The 25,626-nt window shown below is 49.1% G+C and overlaps 1 protein-coding gene across 3 annotated transcripts in view; it reads left to right on the plus strand.

Moving 5' to 3' along the window:
- The first annotated feature begins 2,912 nt into the window (after positions 1 to 2,912).
- MYO18B (myosin XVIIIB) overlaps positions 2,913 to 25,626 on the plus strand; it is a 385,232-nt gene continuing 362,518 nt past the window's right edge. For all 3 annotated transcript variants that reach the window (XR_014002918.1, XM_081174521.1, XM_081174522.1), the window contains exon 1: positions 2,913 to 3,682. The gene's annotated coding sequence lies outside the window, so the exon portion shown is untranslated. The remainder of the gene's footprint in view (positions 3,683 to 25,626) is intronic.

Raw genomic sequence — 25,626 nt, forward strand, 5'->3', positions numbered from 1 at the left:
GTTTTATCTTTTTTGTTTTATTAGTGTATTAAAAAAGAAGAAGATGGTTTTTTAGGAAGCGGTTTGATAACTGCCTCTTTCAGCGGGTCTGGGAAGGCTCCCTCACAGAGGGAAGCATTCACCACCCCACGAAGCCCATCACCTAGCCCTTCCCGGCTAGCTTTTATAAGCCAGGATGGGCAAAGATCAGGGAGACAGGTGGTTGGTTTCACTCGTCCAAGCAGCCTGTCCACATCCTAGGAAGTAACATCCACAGAGGATTGAGGCCTCTACTGCATCTGCAAGCTATGCCATGAAGCACACATTGCAATCAATTTTTATTGACTGGAAACAGAGCAATTGCTGCCCTGGGATCATTTCCCTCTCCTAAAATGGTGCTGGCGGCGCTTTGTGCCCTCTTCCAACATGGAGGCACTTCTGCTGGCTATTTCCCTCTCCTAAAATGGTGCTGGTGGTGCTTTGTGCCCTCTTCCAACATGGAGGCACTTCCCTTGGCTATTTCCCTCTCCTAATATGGTGCCCGCGGCGATTTCTGCCTAAGGTCCCATCCCTCGCCGCCGGGGCTCGAAGCAGGGACCGTCTACCCACCGAGCGCGGAACCCTGGCACTGGGCTTCCTTCGATCTCCTCCCTGTCCATGGGGACTCTCTTCAAAAACCTCTTTCCCCTTGCCCTGCCCCAGCCCCAACGAGGTCCAAAGGCTGGCGCCTGAATTGGCCCTTTAAGGCACAGGGTCTGCCTTGGGACCCCCTGGAGCTGCCAGGTAGGACTGGCTCCAGGGAACCTTGGCTTCCTTTGGGGGGTTTTTTTGGGGTGAAGTGGGGTGGGATTTTTGCAGTCGTCACCTTCTCTCCTCTCCTCTCCCCACCCTGCCCCCTGCAGCGCAGAGCAATGCTTTTTGTGTTTCACATCTCCCCAGAAGGTAGTACTTTTGTTGTGATACGATCGTATTTCTAGAGCAGATATTCAAAGTACAAATTCTTGAACCTGAGAAGATGAGTAACGTTATTGTGATAGTTGGCTGGAATGTAATGACACATCCCCCTTCCATATGATTTTATGGTTTTTACATAATTTGGGGAAGGTGTTAATCCTTAGAGGCCAATGCACACTGGACATTACTTCACAAATATCAATAATAAATGTCTTCGTGTCATGGTCTCTTTCTGGTAAAGGTAAAGGGACCCCTGACCATTAGGTCCAGTCGTGACCGACTCTGGGGTTGCGGCGCTCATCTCGCTTTATTGGCCAAGGGAGCCGGCGTACAGCTTCCGGGTCATGGGGCCAGCATGACTAAGCCACTTCTGGTGAACCAGAGCAGTGCATGGAAATGCCGTTTACCTTCCCGCAGGAGCCGTACCTATTTATCTACTTGCACTTTGATGTGCTTTTGAACTGCTAGGTGGGCAGGAGCCAGGACCAAGCAACGGAACTCCTGCTGGGCTCCCCAGGCTTGAGTAGCACTCCCCGGGTTTCGGGCTGCAGGCTGCTGTCCGCAAGCCTTGGGAGCCCAGCGGGAACTCCCGAGGGCTCCCAAGGCTTGCGGATAGCTTCCTGAAGCCTGCATTCGCCCCATAGGACACACACACATTTCCCCTTCATTTTTGGAGGGGAAAAAGTGCGTCCTATAGGGTGAAAAATACAGTAATTTGTATGTTATGTTACATAGTTTGTAGGTACATCATGTTTGTTTAATTTAGAGTATACATGGCTGACGAAGCCCGGTTGGGCGAAACAAGGTATTATCCCAGAATCCTTGTTGTGCCATACCTTCAAGTTTTCCATCTGATCTGATATCTACATACAATGCATGTTAGACTCCTCAAAGCAGCGATACGTGGAACATCATAAAATAAGCATACCATATTGTGGTTATTGCCAATATGCCACTTTATTTTTTTTATATAAAATTTTTTATTGGTTTTTCACAGTTTTTATAAACACAAACAATACACAATACAAACAAATAAACAAACACACAAACAAACATGTATAATTTCATATCCCTTTTTCTTAAACCTTACTTCGCCAACTTCCCCATACCTCCCCTTTCTACATCCCAATTTCCAAAATTATTTCAGCAAATTCTAACACTTGGTTTTATCAAATTTTCCCTTATTTTTTTCTTTTACTTAAACTTTTACAGCTGTAGTCTCCTTTTTTCCCCTAAAACACGACATTTTAGCATTCATTAATTTTACAATGTTTCTTAAGATAAACTTTAAATTTCTTCCAATCTTCTTCTGCCGTCTCTTTCCCCTGATCACGGATTCTGCCGGTCATTTCAGCCAGTCCCATATAGTCTATCACCTTCATCTGCCATTCTTCCAAAGTGGGTAGATCTTGGGTCTTCCAATGCTTTGTGATAAGTACTCTTGCTGCTGTGGTGGCATACATAAAAAAAATTCTATCTTTCTTTGACACCAATTGGCCGACAATGCCCAAGAGAAAGGCCTCCGGTTTCTTAGGAAAGGTGCATTTAAGTACCTTTTTCATTTCCTCATATATCATTTCCCAGAAAGCCTTAATCTTCGGGCACGTCCACCAAAGGTGATAAAAAGTACCTTCAGTTTCTTTACATTTCCAACACTTATTATCAGGCAAATGGTAAATTTTTGCTAGCTTGACTGGGGTCATGTACCACCTATAAATCATTTTCATAATATTTTCCTTTAAGGCATTACATGCCGTAAATTTCAAACCGGTGGTCCACAACTGTTCCCAGTCAGCAAACATAATATTATGACCAATGTCCTGTGCCCACTTGATCATAGCTGATTTAACTGTTTCATCTTGTGTATTCCATTTCAGCAACAAGTTATACATTCTAGACAAATTCTTAGCATTAGGTTCTAACAATTCTGTTTCTAATTTTGATTTCTCCACCTGGAAGCCAATTTTCCTGTCTGCCAATATGCCACTTTAGGAACCGAATGGACTTTATCTCCTGACCACTCATTGGACTTTAATTTCTCTTGATATGTTCTGTTTGCATGATGTGTTGGTCTATGGAATTACACTTTGTGAGATATTATATGTTGAATTGTGTTTGAAATAGAAGTTACATAGTAAAAAACAGCCTATTACGTTGTGTGTGTTGTAACCAGGATTGTATTTACACAACCTAAGGTTTAGTAGTATGTTCCATTAGCTAGGCCATCATAAGTTTGGACAAGGAAACTCTTGAAAGTACAATAAGCTATAGTAGAGGGTCGGTTTGTGGTGCTCTTGTGTATGTTTGCATACGTCTCATTATCTGCATGCTTACTCATGAGTGAACTCCATTCTGTTTAATGAGTCATCCTTGTTTTTGGTGCTTGAGCAAGGGCTCGCTGTGTGCGGGCCTGGAAGATCAAGCTGACCCTTGAGATGTGCTCAGAGGGGAGGAGAGCAAGGGCTTGGCTCAGTCAGCTGGCTGGCTGGCTCTTCCTGGCCCTGTCACTCAGCCATCCCCCAGTCCTGATGCCTGGGCATATTTATAGCCATGACCTGTCCCCTCGACTCAGCTGCTGGTTCTCATCTGCGGTGGGAGGGAAGGGAGGGGCCCCCTTCTTAGCCTCTGCCCTCCTACTCTCCGCTTTTCCTGTGCTTGGTAGGAACCTGTAGCTGCTCCTAGAGCCTGGGAGGCTCTTTGTGTAGAAACTGTCCCCCTCCTGTTGCTGGCAGTGCTGAAAATAGAGAAGGTAGACAATGCCTGGGCTTGTTTGGTTGGGGAGGAAATTGGGGAGTGGGTTCTTGGGGAGTGATTGGGAAGGGGATTAATTGGGCAGGGGGCTGCTTTGGGATACAAAATGTCTTTCTTTCAGTGTGCTGCTTGCTGGGTGTGAGGGGCTATTTTTAGCCAGCTATGAAGAAGGCCTGGAGGAACACGAGGGGACATCAAAATGGCTGGAGCTGATCCCTTCAGCATATGGCTGTGTGTGTGCACACCATAGGATCATATATGTTGAGCAAGACATGATTTAAGTGGGCAGGAATGTTCATTTATTGATTCTCTGAATTATCCATTCATCAGAAGTGAGCTGCCAGGCACTGATGAAACTAGGAGCATCCTGTTAGGTAGGGATGGAAAATTCGTTTTCTGAATATTGATTGTTTTTGCAAATGTGGCATTGAGGCCCCTTCTGGAACCAAGACGTTTTGAGAAGAGTGCCAGTGTGGTGTAGTTGCTTAGAGTGCCACCAGGGTTCAAATTGCCCTGGAGCTCACTGGGTGACCTTGAAGGTCAGCCACACTGAACTCTCTCAGTCCTAACCTACCTCACAGGGTTGTTGTGGAAATTAAATGAGGAGTTCCTTGGGGGGGGAGAGAAGGATAGAAATGCAATAAATACATAATCTAGGAACTGACAAAGATGAAGAGAGCAAGATCTAAAGTGTGAAAATGAAAAAGAAAAAATCCTGATTCAAGTTTTAATCTGCTTTTATTATTAACATTGCTTTAACTTTTTGGAAGTCTTAAATTATTGTTGTTAATATTGTTCTTTTCATTGATATTTTTAAGTTGTCTTTTTTTGGAAACTGTTTTGAGGTTGTTGTTTTACAATCAAGCCATGTTTAAATTTTATGAAAATAAAATAAAAATAAAAATCCCAGAAGCCCAACTTGGTGGGATGAAGGAATGTTTCCTTTTAAATAAATCAAATGGGGGGACGATAATGGTGGTGTTTACTTACTCATTGATAGGAAATGCAGAAATTTAGTCTTTGAGCTCTGAAATGCTATAGAGACTGCTAGCAAAGCAGGGTGTATCTCTGCACCCCATTCATATATTCAGCATATCCATTGGTGCATGAGAATTTAATCATAGCAAGGCATGTCTGAATGAGTTTGAATCTGCTGATCGGGAGTGTCTGGTTTTTGGTTTGCTGGATGCAAGTGCTGGAGAAAATCCGGCATTAACGACTGTGATCCTGACAGCTGAACATTGTGAGATCCAAATTCCTCATTCCTTTCCTTTCTTTCGCTTAATGCCACTCACACAGAGAGCTCTCAGCAGAGGGAAACGGCCGTGGATTTGTGTGGAGAAGGCCCTACCAGGAAATCCATGGTGTGAGGAAAACTAAGAATCTGAAAATTTGTAACCATTTTATGGAGAGAGCAAAAGAGGTCCCTTGTGCTTCAAACAGCTGCATAAGTCAGAAACTGAAAGGTGAAGCTTTTCCTGGTATGGAGGTGCAATGGTGGGAAAAGCTTCATCTAGGTGCATGCACCTGTGTATATGTATGTGAAAGGCAAGGGGGCAAAGAGGCCATGACCCTGAAGGAGGGAGCCAAGTGGGTAGGGGGGTGGCGGGTGAAGTCATTGACTTAGAATAATAGAATTGTAGAGTTGGAAGGGACCCCAAGGTCACCTTACTAGGTGCAATGCAGGAATCTCAACTAAAGCATCCATGCCAGGTGGCCATCCAACCTCTGATTAAAAACCCCCAAGGAAGGAGAGTCCACAGCCTCTCCTTCCTTGAGGGAGATCGTTCAGCTGTTGACCAGAAGGTCTTTCTGATGTTTACTCAGAATCTCCTCTCTTGTAACTTGAAGCTATTAGTTTGAGTCCTACCCTATGAGTCTCCTTCAAGAGATCCTACTCTGCTTTCCTTGTTTTTCAGAAAGGACCCACCGTGGTGTAGGGCATGTGGAGATGTGCTTTGCTCAGGGTTAGATAGAAAGCCCTTTAAAGCAGGAGTCGGAAGCCTTTTTTAGCCCAATGGGCACCTTCCAAAGGGCACCCTCCAAAGGGCTGCATGCCAGCAGTGGTGGTGGGGCCCATAGGAAAAAAAGGGTGACTCCACTAGGTAACCACTCAAAAGCCAAAGGTTCCTAAACATAAACACCCTCCCCTATTTATTAATGTGATAAGAGGCAGTGTTGTGTAGTGGTTAGAGTATTGGATCAGGATCCAGGAGACCAGGGTTCAAATTCTCCCCCTTGACCATGAAGCTCACTGAGTGACCTTGGACCAGTCCTTGCTTCTCTCAGCCTAACCTACCTCGCATGGTTGTTATGAGGATAAAATGGGGAGGCGGGGAATGGTACAAGCCACCTAGGAGGAAAAAAGTGGGATATAAATGCAATAAATAAATATTATCCATCCAGTCATGATCAGAGCTTAAGGGGACATTCTGGCCAGCCAGAAGCAGGGGAGGGGATGGGCCTGAGGAAGGGCCAAGCCTGGGGAACAATCCTCCAGGCCTGAGCTTCCCGGTGCCTGCTTTTTGAGACAGCTTGGCTACTGGGAAAATGACTTGACCAAAATTTCAGAGAGTCTCTGGTGTTCAGGGTTAAGGCAAATAAATAATGGTCTTTCAAGTGTTGAAAGCATGTTGGCCTTCATGATCTTTAACAGCTTTAACATCTTTAACAGTATAAATATTATGGGAGAGGGGCCATAGCTCAGTGCTAGAGCACCTGCTTTGCACACAGAAGCTCTCCAGTTCAATCCCTGACAGCTCCAGATGGGGCTGGGAATGTCCTCTGCCTGAAAACCTGGATTTCTATGGGGTTTAAGGCAGGGATTTTCCCTGGATCCTACCTGGAGCTGGCAGAGATTGAACTGCAGTCCTTCCTTCTGCATGCAAAGCAGATGCTCTGCCACTGAATGACTGCCCCATAGGAAAGAAGGATCTGCAAACCATGTCTTTCTTCACAGATTCCTGGTAAGGAAATATGCTTTTGATTTGCTCCCTGGCTAGACTTTGATCAAACTGACTTGTAGGCAGCAATTCTCCATGGTTGTTAGTCACCCATCTGCAAGAAGACAGTCCAGGTTGCTTTCTGGAAAAGGTGCTTGAGCTGACTGCAGTTTCTATAGCTAGGAGTCCCTGGAATGATCAGATTTCTCCTGAAAGTCCATCCCTGTGGAATCCAGCCAGCCAGCCAGCCAGGGCATGTCCAGGTGGCTCCAATTTCAGGGTCTCAGGCGCTTCTGATCCTTCCTGGCAAATGTGCTGAGCTCTGCAGCCCTGGGTGATTTTTACACTGGGCCACACAGATTGGATCAACAAAGGGTGCAATGGTGGTAATGGGGGTAGACTGCTTGGGGTAAGTGGAGGCAAAATATGCTGGCTTTTCTGTGGTTGTGTGATGCTATAGCACTGAGTTTGGCAATGTGTGGAGCCACTGGATAGCACATGCTTTTCTTCTCCTTGGACATTTTGCTAAAGACGCAGGTATGACTAACTCAAATGCACGTCGGAGCTGCTGTTCTTTTTTTTATTATTATTAAATATTTATTAAAATTTTCAAAATTTTACAAAAAGAAAAAAGAGAAAATAGCAACAAAAGAAAATACAAAGAATCCCCTTCCCCCCGTGTAAAAAAGAAGAAAAAAGAAAATTCCAAAAAAGTGACAAAATTGCAAAAATCCCAAACATTAAAAGAAAACATTTAAAAACAAGTTCGTTATTCTCAGACCCTTAACTGTCATTACCTTCTTTCTTAGACCTCCTCCTCCTCCCTCCCTTTGTATCCTAGTTGTTAATTATCCCAGCAAATCCTTTCCTTTCCATGTTTCATAAAATTCTATCATTACATTACCCTAGACTATTTTAATCCTATCTTTCTATAATAAAATAAACCTTAAAAATTTAAAACTTAAGTCTTATCCTTGCTAGCTTCTTATAATCATAATATTCTTTCATAATTCTTTGAGCATCTTTGCTAAAGCCAGGTGATTTCTTCCAACATTTTTCTATCCTTCATCAACCTTATAAAACAATCTAATAATGAGAAAAAAAGAAAAAGAAAGGTATAAACAAGTCCAATCTTTATCCAACGCCCCTTCCTCCTGGTTCCGGGATTTGTCAGTCCTTATTCCCATCAGTCTAGCCTGGTAACCTTATGTCCGAGGCCCTCAAGTCACTTCCATGGCCCTTCCGTGGCTCTTCTTCATATTTGTAGTTGTAATTTCCCTTATCTCCTGCTCGTGGTAACTCCAGCTTAACAATATCTCTTGCTCGTGGTAGCTCCAGCTTAACAACGTTTTTGACTCTTCTCAACAGATCAGACCCTTTTCCATGTTCATCGCTGCATTCCATGTGGTAATTAAAAGCATATTTCAAGGGCCCTCCAAAGTTGAGAGCCCCGACAGTCCCAAACATTTCGCAGCCCATTACCATATTTGAAGAGTCCAGACATCCCAACATAGGGGGGTCAATCCAGCCCCCCCTTTCCAAACCACACCAAACTTTTCCTTTCCAAATCTGGCTTTTTCCAAATTCATTTGTCCAATCCAAAAGATCATACTCCTGTTGGGTCTGTTCTGCCAAAACACACTCCTGATTAAATGCCACAAACTCCTGTTCTGTCAAAACACACTCCTGGTTTAAATCCTGAGTGTGCTCCACATATTTTCCCACTGTCTGGTCAAAACATTCCACTGCCTGTTTAAGATTTCCAGTCGAAATGACCATCCAGTTCACCTTTTCGTGTAATTCTTCCAGTAGATCCAATCTCTGATCAGTGCAGCTGCTTCTGATTTACATTTAAGCGTAAATAGCCAGGTGTGCTTCGAAAAATCATCAATCAGAATCAGAACCCATTTAGACCCAGCTAAAGACGGTGTTGGCATGGGCCCTGACAAATCTGCATGGACCAGTTCAAAGGGTTTGCTGGTCCTTCTCTCTGACCTGGGGTATGTGCATGTTGTGACCTTTGATTGCTTACAAGCTTGACAATCTAGGAATTTGTCACATGCCTTGAACCTACACCCAATTGTGTTCTCTGCGGCTTTTCGCACATACGACCACGCTGCGTGCCCAAATTTCCTGTGCCACAGATGAATACAATCATTGTGTGGTGGGACATTTGCACATTGCACTTGGGCATCATCAATGGACTCTCCACTAGCCACATTTTCCACCAGCCCCATTTTCCCACCAGCCCCATTTTCAATGGGCAGCTCCACCAGAAAGAGCCTGTCTTTCCTCCCAACGCTGTAGATCTTCTTCCCATCCCTGTAAAAAGAGCACAAATTATTAGAGAACAGGACATCAATTCCAATAGCCAATAATGCTGACACACTCAAAAGAGAATGGGCAAGTTCTGGGAATAAATAAGCTGGCACTTCACAACCTAGAAAAGAGCAAAACAAAGACCCAGATTCAGTCAGAGGTTTTTTCGACCCATCAGCTAACGTAACATAGCGTCCAGTTTTAACTGTCTTGCAGTTCCTCAGGAGATCTCTGGAGTTAACGAGGCAATGCGAAGCTCCACTGTCAACAACAAAAGAAAAACTGTTGCTTTGGCTGTTTTCCAAAGATGCCATGGCGTTGGTTGCACCCCCACTGTCAGTGTCCTTCCTGGTTGTCATGGCCACAGCCTCCCCCCGACTAGGGCTTTCGCTGTTTCCCAGACAGACCAGCGCAGCTGTGAGGTGATAAGACGCCTTGTCTTTGTTTTGGCCTGCTGCTTTCCCACGTCTCTGGTGAGAACCGGCCCTGGGAACCTGCTTTGTTGACATTCCACGCCGGCCAGAGTCCTTGCTGCCATCCTGCGCCTCTAGCGGACAATTGCGGACCAGATGTGTGTTGCTGCCACACCGATAGCATCTCTTTGAAACAAAGGCTCTCACACAGTCCTCGCCACTCCTGGCTGCTGCCCCCCCGCTCTTTCTTGGGGTGCAGCCTGCGCCCTCTTTCACAGCCCTCTGGCGCTTGGATTCTTCGTCAATCAAGCGTCCGCTAATATATTCGATCGTAAGATCCTGCGGCGGCATCGTTTCCATCGTTAGAACCAAGTTCTCATAACTCCTGTCCAAAGAGCTTAAAAGCGTATAAGCTTTAAGTTCATCTGGGAAGGGCACATTGAGCTGACGCAGCTTACTGAAGATGGTCAGCATCTGAGCAATGTGATCCCTTATCGGCTCCCCTGGGGACAGCCTCTTCTCAAACAGAGAACGTATCACATGGATCTTTGCCCCAGCTGTGGTCCTCTGATGTATTCTAGTCAGAGCAGACCATATCTGATGACAGGTACGTAAGCCATCAATATGGGGGAGCTGCGACGCTTCAATCGCCATCACCACATGGGACATGGCCTTCTTATCTTTCTTTGCCGCTGCTGCAGCCCTCTCCACATCTGCAGCTGCTGCATTGGGCCCGGCCACGACTGGATCGGCCTGTGTGCATTCCCACAGCTGCTTTCCCTCCAGCCAATAATACATGCGCTTGGACCAGTCCTCCCAGTTGGCTCCATTGAGCCTTTCGAAGGGGATGTTGAAGCTCTCATGGCCTTGCTGTGCCTGAGCAGCCATCTCCTCCCCCCGGGACTTCAAGCGTACTCACAAGTTTGCCTCCGAAGCTGCAGCCTTTGAAGCAGCCGTCCTTCTTGGCTCGTGGCTCCGATCACCAGCATTCCTCACTGCCCTTCCTGGCAGGAGATCACAGCAGCTCACAGCTGGCAGCCTTCCTCCCTTCTCACACTTATCAGGAAACGCGGACCATCCATAACCTTTGGAGAAATAAATCTTTGGGTCCAGGCAGCGCTCCCTTGGCGTAGGCTCTGCTATCACCCTGACCTGGCCAAAGAAATTGCAGAGTAGCAGCGGTCCTGCTTCCGTGTGAGGAAAAAGGGATAAATCAGTCCAGAGACAGTCCGTCCTTATCTCTAGTAGCTTTATTTACAGAGCAATAAATTTCCATCAGACACCATCAGAGCATTCCGGCATCTTTGTGTGCTTTCCAAAAGCACTTTCTCACAGCAGCCTAAGTTGAGCTGCTTCTCTGTCCGTTGCAGAGACAGATCTGAAGAGCGTCAGAACAACATCCTGTGACGCACTTCTCTGCATGGAGCTCCTCCCAGCTCCTCCCAGATCCAGATACAGGACACCAGTGAGTTTTAACCCTGTCAGTTCCAAACTCCACAATAAATGCAATAAATAAATATTATCCATCCAGTCATGATCAGAGCTTAAGGGGACATTCTGGCCAGCCAGAAGCAGGGGAGGGGATGGGCCTGAGGAAGGGCCAAGCCTGGGGAACAATCCTCCAGGCCTGAGCTTCCCGGTGCCTGCTTTTTGAGACAGCTTGGCTACTGGGAAAATGACTTGACCAAAATTTCAGAGAGTCTCTGGTGTTCAGGGTTAAGGCAAATAAATAATGGTCTTTCAAGTGTTGAAAGCATGTTGGCCTTCATGATCTTTAACAGCTTTAACATCTTTAACAGTATAAATATTATGGGAGAGGGGCCATAGCTCAGTGCTAGAGCACCTGCTTTGCACACAGAAGCTCTCCAGTTCAATCCCTGACAGCTCCAGATGGGGCTGGGAATGTCCTCTGCCTGAAAACCTGGATTTCTATGGGGTTTAAGGCAGGGATTTTCCCTGGATCCTACCTGGAGCTGGCAGAGATTGAACTGCAGTCCTTCCTTCTGCATGCAAAGCAGATGCTCTGCCACTGAATGACTGCCCCATAGGAAAGAAGGATCTGCAAACCATGTCTTTCTTCACAGATTCCTGGTAAGGAAATATGCTTTTGATTTGCTCCCTGGCTAGACTTTGATCAAACTGACTTGTAGGCAGCAATTCTCCATGGTTGTTAGTCACCCATCTGCAAGAAGACAGTCCAGGTTGCTTTCTGGAAAAGGTGCTTGAGCTGACTGCAGTTTCTATAGCTAGGAGTCCCTGGAATGATCAGATTTCTCCTGAAAGTCCATCCCTGTGGAATCCAGCCAGCCAGCCAGCCAGGGCATGTCCAGGTGGCTCCAATTTCAGGGTCTCAGGCGCTTCTGATCCTTCCTGGCAAATGTGCTGAGCTCTGCAGCCCTGGGTGATTTTTACACTGGGCCACACAGATTGGATCAACAAAGGGTGCAATGGTGGTAATGGGGGTAGACTGCTTGGGGTAAGTGGAGGCAAAATATGCTGGCTTTTCTGTGGTTGTGTGATGCTATAGCACTGAGTTTGGCAATGTGTGGAGCCACTGGATAGCACATGCTTTTCTTCTCCTTGGACATTTTGCTAAAGACGCAGGTATGACTAACTCAAATGCACGTCGGAGCTGCTGTTCTTTTTTTTATTATTATTAAATATTTATTAAAATTTTCAAAATTTTACAAAAAGAAAAAAGAGAAAATAGCAACAAAAGAAAATACAAAGAATCCCCTTCCCCCCGTGTAAAAAAGAAGAAAAAAGAAAATTCCAAAAAAGTGACAAAATTGCAAAAATCCCAAACATTAAAAGAAAACATTTAAAAACAAGTTCGTTATTCTCAGACCCTTAACTGTCATTACCTTCTTTCTTAGACCTCCTCCTCCTCCCTCCCTTTGTATCCTAGTTGTTAATTATCCCAGCAAATCCTTTCCTTTCCATGTTTCATAAAATTCTATCATTACATTACCCCAGACTATTTTAATCCTATCTTTCTATAATAAAATAAACCTTAAAAATTTAAAACTTAAGTCTTATCCTTGCTAGCTTCTTATAATCATAATATTCTTTCATAATTCTTTGAGCATCTTTGCTAAAGCCAGGTGATTTCTTCCAACATTTTTCTATCCTTCATCAACCTTATAAAACAATCTAATAATGAGAAAAAAAGAAAAAGAAAGGTATAAACAAGTCCAATCTTTATCCAACGCCCCTTCCTCCTGGTTCCGGGATTTGTCAGTCCTTATTCCCATCAGTCTAGCCTGGTAACCTTATGTCCGAGGCCCTCAAGTCACTTCCATGGCCCTTCCGTGGCTCTTCTTCATATTTGTAGTTGTAATTTCCCTTATCTCCTGCTCGTGGTAACTCCAGCTTAACAATATCTCTTGCTCGTGGTAGCTCCAGCTTAACAACGTTTTTGACTCTTCTCAACAGATCAGACCCTTTTCCATGTTCATCGCTGCATTCCATGTGGTAATTAAAAGCATATTTCAAGGGCCCTCCAAAGTTGAGAGCCCCGACAGTCCCAAACATTTCGCAGCCCATTACCATATTTGAAGAGTCCAGACATCCCAACATAGGGGGGTCAATCCAGCCCCCCCTTTCCAAACCACACCAAACTTTTCCTTTCCAAATCTGGCTTTTTCCAAATTCATTTGTCCAATCCAAAAGATCATACTCCTGTTGGGTCTGTTCTGCCAAAACACACTCCTGATTAAATGCCACAAACTCCTGTTCTGTCAAAACACACTCCTGGTTTAAATCCTGAGTGTGCTCCACATATTTTCCCACTGTCTGGTCAAAACATTCCACTGCCTGTTTAAGATTTCCAGTCGAAATGACCATCCAGTTCACCTTTTCGTGTCATTCTTCCAGTAGAGCATTTGTTTTGTAAAAAGCACACACCAAGGCTGGATACATTGTCCTACAAGGTCAAATACTTTCCCACGGTTATTCTGTAACAGCTGTCAATTCCCTGGAGTTAGTTACAATTTCACAAGCTCCCCCTAGGGGGAAAACTTCTGTTTATTCTTGCTACAGAGTTTCCTTTTTTTAAGATGCTTTAGATACTTTGTCCATATATATTCCTTTAAAATGCGAAAGGGAACAGTGGAATCGCAAAGTTTCTCTTCTTTTAGCTATCCGTCAAAAAGCGATTGTCTTGGTAAACTTCCACGTCAGTCCTGACACCCCGATCCAGGATTAGGACGGAGGAAAGTTACTTCCCCTTAAAATCACTTCGAACAGTCCCCCCCCAAAAAAGGTTCACAATTTAAAATGTTGAAATCCAATCTTTTAAAGACAGTTTTCTGAGCTCTAGTATAAATTGCCTTTGCTTTATTCTATTTACAAAAGAACGGAAGGGTGACTTCCTGTTTAGCCCTTCCCGCTCCGTACCCAATTCGATAGATTTTTTTTTCCTATAGTCCGATTCTGTCCTTCTCACAAAATCTTTGTTTAATATCCAATTGTTCAAATTCTAAGTACTCACGGGTGCTTATTTTTAAAGTCCAAATTGTCCCAGGAAAAAAGGCAGCGCTCTCCGGCAACAGCTGTGCGGCTTCGATTCACGGAAATAGCGATTGACTCACAGCACCGCGCCACTTCCCCCTCCTCACTTCGGAGCCTGTTGGTGGGTTCCTTAGCGGATTGGGGGGGCGCTAAAGGTGCCCGCCGAGTCCCATGGTCACAGGCTTCATCCGCCTGTGATTTTAAAAGGGTCCCCGCTTCGGTTTACCGCGGAGCCAGTCCCTCCAGTTCAGAGGGAGTCCGCCATTGCCGGTGGCGCCACCCCGGAAGTCCCCGGAGCTGCTGTTCTAGGTCTGTCTAGCTCAGCAACATGGCAGTCAAGGACAGTGGATTAATATCTTAAAGATAGTAAGCTGTGCTGGTTGGGACTTATAGCAGCTGTAGTCCAAAGCATCTGGCAAACAAAAGGCTGCTGTTGTTGACAATACTGAACTGGATGGGCATAAGACAGCTTCCTGCAAGAGACCTTTGGGGACAGAGGGATGGAGAACAGACAAAACAAGTTGCAGGAACTGTGGTGATACTTACAGGATCTGTAGAGAGAAGGAGGCAACTTCCAAGCCTTCTCTTAGGGCTGGTTGGTTTTAGGAGGAAAGATCAGATGCTTTGCTCTAGTCCTAATTCCATTGTTAGGTGACACTCTCAATCTGCAGATCCTTAATCCCAAAGCAGGGGCTGCATGGATGAAGCTGTGAGTAAGGAACGTTCTACATTTGCCTGTCAAAGCAATGATGGCTGTTAGTGGTTTGAACACGTTTGGGTGGGGAGATCAAGTGAAAGAGGGGGTCTGGGTCCAAAAGAGGTGGAAATATAGATCTGACCCATGGGTGGGTAATTAACAAAAGAATCAGCTGGGTGTCTAGATTCAAAAATGGGGATTTGCACACTCTTTAGTGGGAGAGAGCCTCCAGATTTAAAAACACTTTCAGAGTTAACAGCAGCCGCATAGTGTGGAATATAGGTTGTTAAACCCTTTTGCATATCCCATTTAGTCTGCCTTAAGATGCTTGCCCCTCCTCTCTACCCCTCTAGCAATAAACAGACCATACACTGTTAAGTAAGTTTAAAATTCTTTTCTTACTAAATCCAAAGGTCTGGTTCATCTGTTATTCCATGCAGCAGCAAGGAGCACACAGATAGATTACTATTGGGTTTAAAATACAGCATAAAGTTTCAAACATGCAGTCTAAACTTTGGAGCAAGTTCAGACATGCGCATCCTACTTGGTTACATGAGGAAAGGAAATAGAAGACACTTCACTTCCTCCCTTGTGGGGGTGAGGGGCCATGACCTAGCTGAGTCTAGGAACAGAACTCTGCTGTTAACCCCTTCATGCACTAACTAGCGCTCATGCATAGTTATGTTTGTCTGCAATCTCTCACAACTCAGAAATACACTCTCTCTAGATTTGGGAAGGTCTGCTTCTGTATATCATAGCAGGAGCCCAGCAGATCGGACTAGAGGCTCTCATCCTGTCCTCACAGGGACTAACCAGATCCCACTGGGAAAAAGGAAGCTGTGAGCACAACAGCATTCCCAGCACCTGTGATTTCCAGCAAGTGGGATTCAGAGACATGTTGTCCCTGTTTCTAGATGTAGTGCATAGCCATTGTGGCGAGTATGCCTTGCCAGCTTTATCTTAATAAAAGCGAGCTGGGAAGGGCTGGGCAATGAGCTCTGCGGGGTGGTGAATGCTTCCCTCTGTGAGGGAGCCTTCTCAGACCCACTGAAAGAGGCGAAAATTAAACCACTTCTTAAAAAACCATCTTTGAACCTGGCCAATATGGCCAACTATTGCCCAGTCTCAAATCTTCCATTCTTGGGCAAAGTGATTGAGTGGGTGGTTGCTGAACAGCTCAAGGCACACCTGGAAGATGCAGACCATTTGGATCCCTTCCAATCCGGATTCAGGCCTCATCATGGGACTGAAACTGCCTTGGTGGTGCTGGTTGATGATCTCTGGCAGGCTAGGGACAAAGGTGAAAGCTGTTTCCTAGTTCTGCTGGATTTCTATGGGGCCTTTGATACAACTGACCATGACATCCTTCTAGAGGAGCTGGAAGCTGGGGGCACTTTTATACAGTGGTTCTGCTCCTTCCTCCTGGGCTGTGTCCAGAAAGTGGTTTTGGGGGATGAGTGTTTAGACCCCTGGACTCTCACTTGTGGGGTGCTTCAGGGTTCTGTCCTTCCCCACTTGCTTTTTAACATCTATATGAAGCCACTGAGAGAGATCATAAGGGGGTTTGGGCTGGGTGTTCATCAGTATGCGGATGATACCCAGCTCTATCTCTCTTCTAAATCAGAACCAGTGAAGGTGATGAAGGTCCTGTGTGAGTGTCTGGAGGCGGTTGGAAGATGGATGGTGGCTAACAGATTGAGGTTAAATCCTGACAAGACAGAAGTACTGTTTTGGGGGGACAGGGGGTGGACAGGTTTGGGGGATTCCCTGGCTCTGAATGGGGTAACTGTGTCCCTGAAGGACCAGGTGCGCAGCCTGGAAATCATTTTGGACTCACAGCTGTCCATGGAGGCACAGGTGAATTCTGTGTCCAGGGCAGCTGTCTATCTGTCTATCTGGTACGCAGGCTGAGACCCTATCTGCCTGCGGACTGTCTCGCAGTTATCTCCCACTTGGACTACTGCAATGCACTCTCTTCTACCTTTGAATGTGACCTGGAAATAACAACTAATCCAGAATGTGGCAGCTAGACTGGTGACTGGGAGTGACTGCCGAGATCATATACCACCGGTCCTGAAATACCTTCATTGGCTCCCACTACGTTTCTGAGCACAATTCAAAGTGTTGGTAAAAGGTAAAGGTAAAGAACCCCTGACAGTTAAGTCCAGTCGTGAACGACTCTGGGGTTGTGGCTCATCTCGCTTTACTGGCTGAGGGAGCTGACGTTTGTCCACAGACAGTTTTTCCGGGTCATGTGGCCAGCATGACTAAGCCACTTCTGGCGAAACCAGAGCAGTGCACGGAAACACTGTTTACCTTCCTGGTGCGGTACCTATTTATTTACTTGCACTTTGACATGCTTTCGAACTGCTAGGTGGGTAGGAGCAGGGACAGAGCAACGGGAACTCACCCTGGCACAGGGATTCGAACCACTGACCTTCCAATCGGCAAGCCCTAGGCTCTGGTTTAGACCACAGCACGACCCACGTCCCATAAAGTGTTGGTGCTGACCTTTAAAGCCCTAAACAGAGCCTGTAAGACAGAGTTGTTCCACCTGGCCTTTGGCTTGGAGTCAATTTGATCCCCTCCCCTCTTTCTTTTTTCCTTTCACCTCCTGTGATGACGCTGCATTTTAACGTTTTAATGTTGTATTTTAATCTTGTTTTTAAGTTGTATTCATTCAACTTGTTTTTATTATTGGTTGTTAGCTGCCCTGAGCCCGGCCTTGGCTAGGGAAGGCGAGGTATAAATACAATTTATTATTATTATTATTATTATTATTATTATTATTATTATTATTATTATTATTATTAAATGGCCTCAGCTCGGTATACTTGAAGGAGCATATTCCCCCCCCCTGTTGTTTTGCCTGGACACTGAGGTCCAGCTCCAAGGGCCTTCTGGTGGTTCCCTCACTGCAATAAGTGAAGCTACAGGGAACCAGGCAGAGGGCCTTCTTGGAATGCCCTCCCAACAGTTGTCCTGTGGAATGCTCTCCCAACAGTTGTCAAGGAAATAAACAACTATCTGACTTTTAGAAGACATCTGAGGGCAGCTCTGTTTAGGGAAGTTTTTAATGTTTGATGTTTTGTCACTTTATTATTATTAGCAGTATTATTATTATTATTATTATTATTATTATTATTATTATTATTATTATTATTTATTATTATTATTATTATTCTGTTGGGAGCTGTCAAGAGTGGCTGGGGAAACCCAGCCAGATAGGCGGGGTATAATATAATAATAAATAATAATAAATAATTATCATAATTGTCAGAGCTGCTTGAAGATCCTAGCTCACAGAGGATCACGCTAGCCAGCGATCATTAAGTAAAAGTCTTTATTGAATTGCAGTTTCCATTCTCACGCTGCTGCGCGCAACTCTACGTCTAGTAGCTAGATCGGCGAAGCTCCGTCTGAGTCTCCGCCCCTTGTGCACCAACTTAATATCCTAGCCCTGCTCCACCTTTTCCGCCTGACTGTCCTCCTCTGGGTCCCTCTACCCCCCGGGGTTTCTTCCTTCCTGGATTCTTCTGACGCTGACCCGGACCCTCCTGCCTCCTTGCGCCGGGCTTTAGGACCTGGTTCCCTTTCCGGGCTGCTTACTGCGCCGCCTTCCTCTGCATTTGAACTTGGCGCGCGCGCCCAACCTTCCACTTTCCTCTTAACCGTTTCTTCGCTCCCCGATGGAGGTGTGGCCACTCCTGACTCATGCCCTCCCTCCTGTGGTGAGCTGCCAGCGCTTGCCCCCTGGCTCCCTTCTTCTTCCCTGCTCCCTGGCGGTGACGCTGGTCCCGATTTCCAACTGCTCTCCCCTGAGTCCCCTCTGGCTCTATCTTCCTGGGGTGCACCCCTAGACTCCCCCCTTGCCCTGGCCACTGGTGCTCCTTTCTGTGAATCCTCTGATTCACTGGAAAGACTAGGAGATCTCGGGTCGTCGTCATCACTCATCTTTTCTTCTGCCTCCTCCCCTTCGCTCTCTGTTTCCTCCCTTGGCCTTGCCTCTGCTCCTAAATCCCTGACATCCATCCCCCCCTCGAAGCCCCCCATTCCCCCCTCCCCTCCTTCCGTTGCTGGAGCTGGGTGCTGCTGTTGCAAAGGGACGAACGTCGGATATCGTTCGCTTCCCGTGGCGGGCCTCCATCTGAAGTCTCGCGGGTCTTCCTCCCTGCTCTCGTCGACGACGGTCACCTCCGCTTCCATCTCTGTGCCGCCGTGCTCGAAACCAGGGTCGTCCCCGAAAACGTCCATGTCCGTTTCTCCCTCACTTCCTCCTGGCGGCGTTGCTCGTCCTGGGCCTTCCAGCCACCTTCTGCGGAACTGCTCCTCTGGTCTATCGTCCCACCAATACGAGGGTTCTGATGCAGATCCCGAGGGTGACCCCTCCGGGGAACGGACGTCTTGTGTCGGGTCTTCTTCCGAGTCGAACCCCCGGAAAGTGCTGGCCGAAAGCGTGGGCGTGAAAAGCCAGTCGTCGAAAAAGTCTGCTGGCATAGGTCTATGTGGGAAGAGGGCATGAAACTCGTCTTTGAGTAGAGCGTCCAAGGCGTAGCCCGGCACCCAGCTGTTCGCACTGGCCGGGGTGCCCTCCTTGGCGAGAAAGTATTCTACCCCCTCTTCCCCCCATCTGGAGTCCAAAATCTCCGTGACTTCGTTGATGCGCTCCTTCTGTGCCACTCCCGCGTGCCCTGTTCTGTCTCTGACCGGACTCGGCGCCGTTCCGGGTTCCTGGAACCTGTGCGGTGCCTTGTAGGGAGTGAGCACCGATCTGTGGAACACCGGATGCATTCTGGAACCCTCCGGAAGTGCCAGTCTGAAAGCTACCGGGTTGACCTGCTCTTCGACTTGGTAGGGCCCCAGTTGTTTATGCCCTAGTTTCTTCTTGGCCAACGACCTGGCCGGCACTGCGTGGGCTGCTAACCAGACCCAGTCTCCCACGTGGAGCTCTTCGCCAACCCTTCTGTGTCTGTCCGCTTGTACCTTGTATGCGTGTTTGGCCAGCTCCAGGTGGCGCCTCAGCTGATCGTGGACTTCCTGCAGCTCCGACGCGAACGCATCTGCCGTCTGCGGCTCCCCCTCCCCCATTCTTTCCAGTCCCGGGAAGGTTCTGGGGTGCCTCCCGTTGTTGGCGAAGAACGGCGTGACCCCCGTGGACACGTGCTTCGTGTTGTTGTAGGCGAACTCGGCAAGCGGCAGGTAATCCACCCACGTCGCAGGCTGTTGATTCGCATAGCATCTCAGGTACTGCTGCATGATGGCATTGACCCGCTCCGCTTGCCCGTTGGTCTGCGGGTGTCTCGCCGACGCCAGGTTGATCTTGACGTTCAGGAAGCCCATCAGCTTCTGCCAGAAATTCGAGATGAACTGCCGCCCGCGGTCGGACAGAATAGACCGTGGCAGACCGTGAACCTTGAACACGTGGTCTATGAACAGTTTGGCGGTTTGCTCCGCCGTGGCCACCTTAGCACACGGAATGAAATGGGCCATCTTGGAAAACAGGTCCACCACCACCAGCACTGCCGTCTTGCCCCTCGAGCTGGGCAGATCTGTGACAAAGTCCAGAGCCACCCTTTCCCAAGGTTCGACCGGAGTTTGCAGCGGTTCCAACCGTCCGGCCGGCGGTCTGTGCACTGGTTTGGCCCTCTGGCAGGTGTCACACCTCGCCACGTAGTCTGCGACCTCCCCTCTCATTCCAGGCCACCAGAAATCCCTGGCTACTAATTCCACCGTCTTCTCCTTGCCAAAGTGCCCGGCCGTGGGCGCGTCGTGCAGCTGCTGCAGCACCTTGGCACGAAGGTCGTCTCCCGGCACGTAGATGGCCCCTTTACGGATGAGCAATCCATCTCGTAGCTGGAAACCGTCGGCCACAGCCTTGCCCCTTTGCACCTCTGCCATCTTTGCTTGCGCGAAGGAGTCATCCTGCAACGCTCGTCGCACCGCCTCCAGGTCCACGGTGGCCGCGGCGCACGCCCATACTGTTGGTGCGAAGATGTGCATGGCTGCCGCTGGCGTTGCGTCCTCCAGATACTGTGGCTTACGGGAGAGGGCGTCCGCCATGATGTTAGTGTCCCCCGGGACATACTCTATGCGGAAGTCGAAGTTCGCAAAAAACTCAGCCCAGCGTATCTGCCTCTGGTTTAGGAACTGTGCCGTGCGCCAGTGCTCCAGATTCTTGTGGTCCGTGCAAACCTGCACCGTGTGCTTGGCGCCGATCAGGAAGTGCCGCCACGCTTTGAACGCTGCATGAATGGCCAGCAACTCCCTGTCCCAGATGGTGTAGTTCTGCTCGGACTTGCTGAGCTTCCTGGAGTAAAACGCTCCCGGTCGCCACACCCCCTGCTGGTCCTTTTGCAGCAGGACCGCCCCCACGGCTCTGTCCGAGGCGTCTGTCTCCACCCTCATCGGCCTGCTGGGGTTGACGTGAAGCAGCTGCTCTTCCGACGCGAAGAGACGCTTGAGTGCCTGAAAGGACTGCTCCGCCTCCTCCGTCCAAACGAACTTCTTTTTCTTGGAGCTAAGCGTGTCTGTGATGGCCGCTGTCTGCATAGCGAAGCCCTTGATAAACTTGCGATAGAAGTTCGCAAAGCCGACAAACCTTTGGACCTCTTTCCGGTTGCGTGGGCTCTTCCAGTCCAATACCGCTCGAACCTTGGCGCTGTCCATGGCGAGCCCCTTGTCAGACAACTTGTAGCCCAGAAAATCCACCTCCGTCACGTCGAATTGGCACTTCTCCAGCTTGGCGTAGAGCCTATGTTGCTTTAGTCTGGTCAGCACTTCCTTGACGTGCCTGTCATGCTCCTGCTGCGATTCCGAAAAGATCAGGATGTCATCTAAGAAACAGATGCACGTCTTGTAGAGAAGTCCCGCCAACACGTGATGCATGAAAGCTTGAAAAACGTGGGAGCCATTTTGCAGTCCAAAAGGCATAACTCTGTATTCGTAGGTACCCAGTGGCGTGAACATGGCCGTCTTCCACTCATTCCCCCTCCCGCATGCGAATGAGGTTGTACGCCCCTCGCAGGTCTAATTTGGTGAACACTTTTCCCTTCCGCACCTTCGCCAGGAGGTCGTCGATTCGGGGCATGGGGAAGTCCGACGGCTTGGTCACACTGTTTAAAATGCGATAGTCCACGACCAGTCTTTTTTGGGGCGTGTCTCGCTTTTTAACAAAGAATACAGGACTGCCCCCCGCTGCCTTGGACTCTCGGATGAAACCGCGCTCCAAATTATGATCGATGAACTCTTTGAGTTCCTGCAGCTCGTCCTCCGACATGGAATACAGTTTCCCTTTAGGCAGCGCCGCCCCCGGCAGCAGGTCAATTTTGCAGTCATATGGTCTGTGAGGGGGTAGCCTGTCCGCCTCCTTCTCGCAGAAAACTTCCAAAAATTCTGCGTACTTGTGGGGAATCGCTTGCAGCGTGCCTAGCAGCAGCTGTGACTCCTCTTCCTCTCCTTCCTGCCGGTGCATGATGCAGTGTTCAGCACAAAAGGAAGAGCCGAAGACCAGCTGCCTCTGGTACCAAGCCAGCGTTGGGCTGTGCTTGTCCAGCCAACTCATTCCCAATACAATGGGCGTATCCGATAGTTGAGTGACATTGAAGCTGATGATTTCTTTGTGATTCCCAAGTCGCATCGCCATTGGCGGCGTCTGCTTCACCACTTGCCCCCCTAGCAACTCCCTGCCATCCACCGTGACAACCTGCAGGGGCAGTGTGGCCGGCAGCAACTGTATAGCGTGCTTGTCGACAAAGTCCTGCCCTATAAAGTCCGCGTTGCTGCCCGAGTCCACTGTGATGGGCACGTCCATGGTGATTCCATTGGGCAGCTGGAGAGATGCGGTGAGCCTCACCACTGGTTTGGGCGGGAGGGGGTTCACGGGCTGTAAAATCTCTGGGGACTGCGGCACTAACACGTCTGGCTGGGCCCCAGGGCCTCTTCCTCCAGCCAGACTGCTTCGTTTCCCTGCTGTGTTCCTCCTTGCTGCGTTGCTGCAGTCACCATTGCCGAGGCTGCAGTGAGCTTGTGGAGCCTCTGGGGACACTCTTTCGCCATATGCCCTGGCTCCTCACAGACGTAACACTTCCTGTTCCCTCTAGGAGGCTTCGCTTTCACTGCTGCCGGTGCTAGGGCTCTGGTTGCTGACTGAGCCCTTGCACCTCCAACCTCCATAGGTTCGGCTCCTCCTCCTGGCGGAGGCGTGGATTGCGCCCGCGCTGCTTCTCTGGGAAGGAAGGAGGGGCCCCTGGCTGGTTCGCGCCCTCCACGCCCTTCGTCCCTGCTCCACGGGCGTTCTTCCAGCCTCACCCCCACTGCCAGTGCCCTCTGAACGACCTCCTGGGTGGTTCGGGGTCTCTCCCCCCTCGCGATCTCATCTTTAATCGAGCTGTGCAACCCCTCCCAAAAGAGGTCTCTTACAGGGGCCGAATCTCTGTCCCATTCCAGGGCACTGACCAAGGCGAAAAAGCGGGCATGGTACTGCCTGACGCTGGCCCTCCCTTGTCTTAGCCCATGCACCTCCTTCCGGGCCAGATCCACGTCAATGCTTGATAAAAAACACCCATCCATCGCTTTAATAAAGGCATCTGCATTCTGGAGCGCCGGATCCTTATCTCTCCATAAATTGCGTAGCCATGCTTTAGCATCCCCATGCAAATGAGACATGATGAATCCCACTCTCTCTTGCTCATCTCTAAAGTCTTTATGCAGCAGTTGCAGTGCGCACAGTACGTCTGCTCTAAAGTTGGGATACTGTTGCAGGTTCCCATCGAAGTGAGAGACCAGCCCGCCTGTGCGTCTCGCCAACCCAATTCCCTCCTGCCGGGGTGTCTGCTTTGTCAGCACATCTAACCTGACCTGGAGATCCCTGCAGGCGGCAGCTGCCTCCTCCTCTCTCTTCCTGGATGCGAGAGCCTCGGCATTCAGTTGTGCCACTGCTTTTCTGAGTTCCTCTATCTGCTGCTCAGCCGTCATGTCGTCTGCCGTTCGTGAGCTCGCTAGTGGGCACCTGCTTCTCTCCCCTCCTCGAGGTTGTAGATGCCCACAATTGAGAGCAGACGGAGCTTACTGTCAGAGCTGCTTGAAGATCCTAGCTCACAGAGGATCACGCTAGCCAGCGATCATTAAGTAAAAGTCTTTATTGAATTGCAGTTTCCATTCTCACGCTGCTGCGCGCAACTCTACGTCTAGTAGCTAGATCGGCGAAGCTCCGTCTGAGTCTCCGCCCCTTGTGCACCAACTTAATATCCTAGCCCTGCTCCACCTTTTCCGCCTGACTGTCCTCCTCTGGGTCCCTCTACCCCCCGGGGTTTCTTCCTTCCTGGATTCTTCTGACGCTGACCCGGACCCTCCTGCCTCCTTGCGCCGGGCTTTAGGACCTGGTTCCCTTTCCGGGCTGCTTACTGCGCCGCCTTCCTCTGCATTTGAACTTGGCGCGCGCGCCCAACCTTCCACTTTCCTCTTAACCGTTTCTTCGCTCCCCGATGGAGGTGTGGCCACTCCTGACTCATGCCCTCCCTCCTGTGGTGAGCTGCCAGCGCTTGCCCCCTGGCTCCCTTCTTCTTCCCTGCTCCCTGGCGGTGACGCTGGTCCCGATTTCCAACTGCTCTCCCCTGAGTCCCCTCTGGCTCTATCTTCCTGGGGTGCACCCCTAGACTCCCCCCTTGCCCTGGCCACTGGTGCTCCTTTCTGTGAATCCTCTGATTCACTGGAAAGACTAGGAGATCTCGGGTCGTTGTCATCACTCATCTTTTCTTCTGCCTCCTCCCCTTCGCTCTCTGTTTCCTCCCTTGGCCTTGCCTCTGCTCCTAAATCCCTGACAATAATTATAATAATTAATATTATCTTCCATGACTTTATCAATAGGAGCCAACTCTTAGGGGCTTAGGGGGCTTCACTCCCCCAATAAAATATTTGAGCCCCTCCCCCCAAGTTGATAGCCATTGTCATTCAAAAGGCGTGTGTCATGTGATCAATTACAGAGGGCAGGGCTTATCTATCCCCCCCATGGCACCCCTGAATTTGTCTAATCCTCTGTTAAAGCTATCCAGATTGGCAGTCCTCATTACAAGCTTATGAGAAGAAGCCACCCACATACTTGTGATAGTATGACTGATATAGAAAATTAAACACAAAGGATTGTACCCAAGGAAGTTCTACCTAGAGTAGGCCCAAACTCCATTAACTAACTAACTAACTAACTAACTAACTAACTAACTAACTAACTAACTTACTTACTTACTAACTAACTAACTAACTAACTAACTAACTAACTACCGTATTTTTCGCCCTATAGGACACACTTTTCCCCCTCCAAAAATGAAGGGGAAATGTGTGTGCGTCCTATGGGGCAAATGCAGGCTTTCGCTGAAGCCTGGAGAGGGGTTGGTGCGTACTGACCCCTCTCGCTCTCCAGGTTTCAGGAAGCTCTGCGCAGCCCTCGGGAGCCCTGCGCGAAGTCGCGCTGGGCTCCTGACTGCTGCGCGGAGCTGCCTGCAGCCCCGGGCTTCGCCCAGCTCCGCGCAGCCCTCCAGAGCCCGGCGCAAAGTCGCGCTGGGCTCCTGACTGCTGCGCGGAGCTGCCTGCAGCCCCGGGCTTCGCCCAGCTCCGCAAAGCCATCCGGAGCCCGGCGCAAAGTCACGCTGGGCTCCCGACTGCTGCGCGGAGCTGCCTGCAGCCCCGGGCTTCGTGCAGCTCCGCAAAGCCATCCGGAGCCCAGCGTGAAGTCGCACCGGGCTCCCAACGGCTGCATGGAGGTGCCTGCAGCCCCGGGCTTCGCCCAGCTCCACGCAGCCCTCCAGAGCCCGGAGCAAAGTCGCGCCGGGCTCCCGATGGCTGTGCGGAGGTGCCTGCAGCCCTGGGCTTCGCACAGCTCCGCGCAGCCATCCGGAGCCCAGCGCGAAGTCGCACCGGGCTCCCAACGGCTGCATGGAGGTGCCTGCAGCCCCGGGCTTCGCCCAGCTCCGCGCAGCCCTCTGGAGCCCTCCTGACGGCTGCGCGGAGGTGCCTTCATTCCGAAGCCTGGGACGCGCTGAAGAGCGTGCCCAGCTTCGCGCACCTC

This window comes from Podarcis bocagei (genome assembly GCF_964188305.1).
Source record: "Podarcis bocagei genome assembly, chromosome: 16".
NCBI lineage: Eukaryota > Metazoa > Chordata > Lepidosauria > Squamata > Lacertidae > Podarcis > Podarcis bocagei.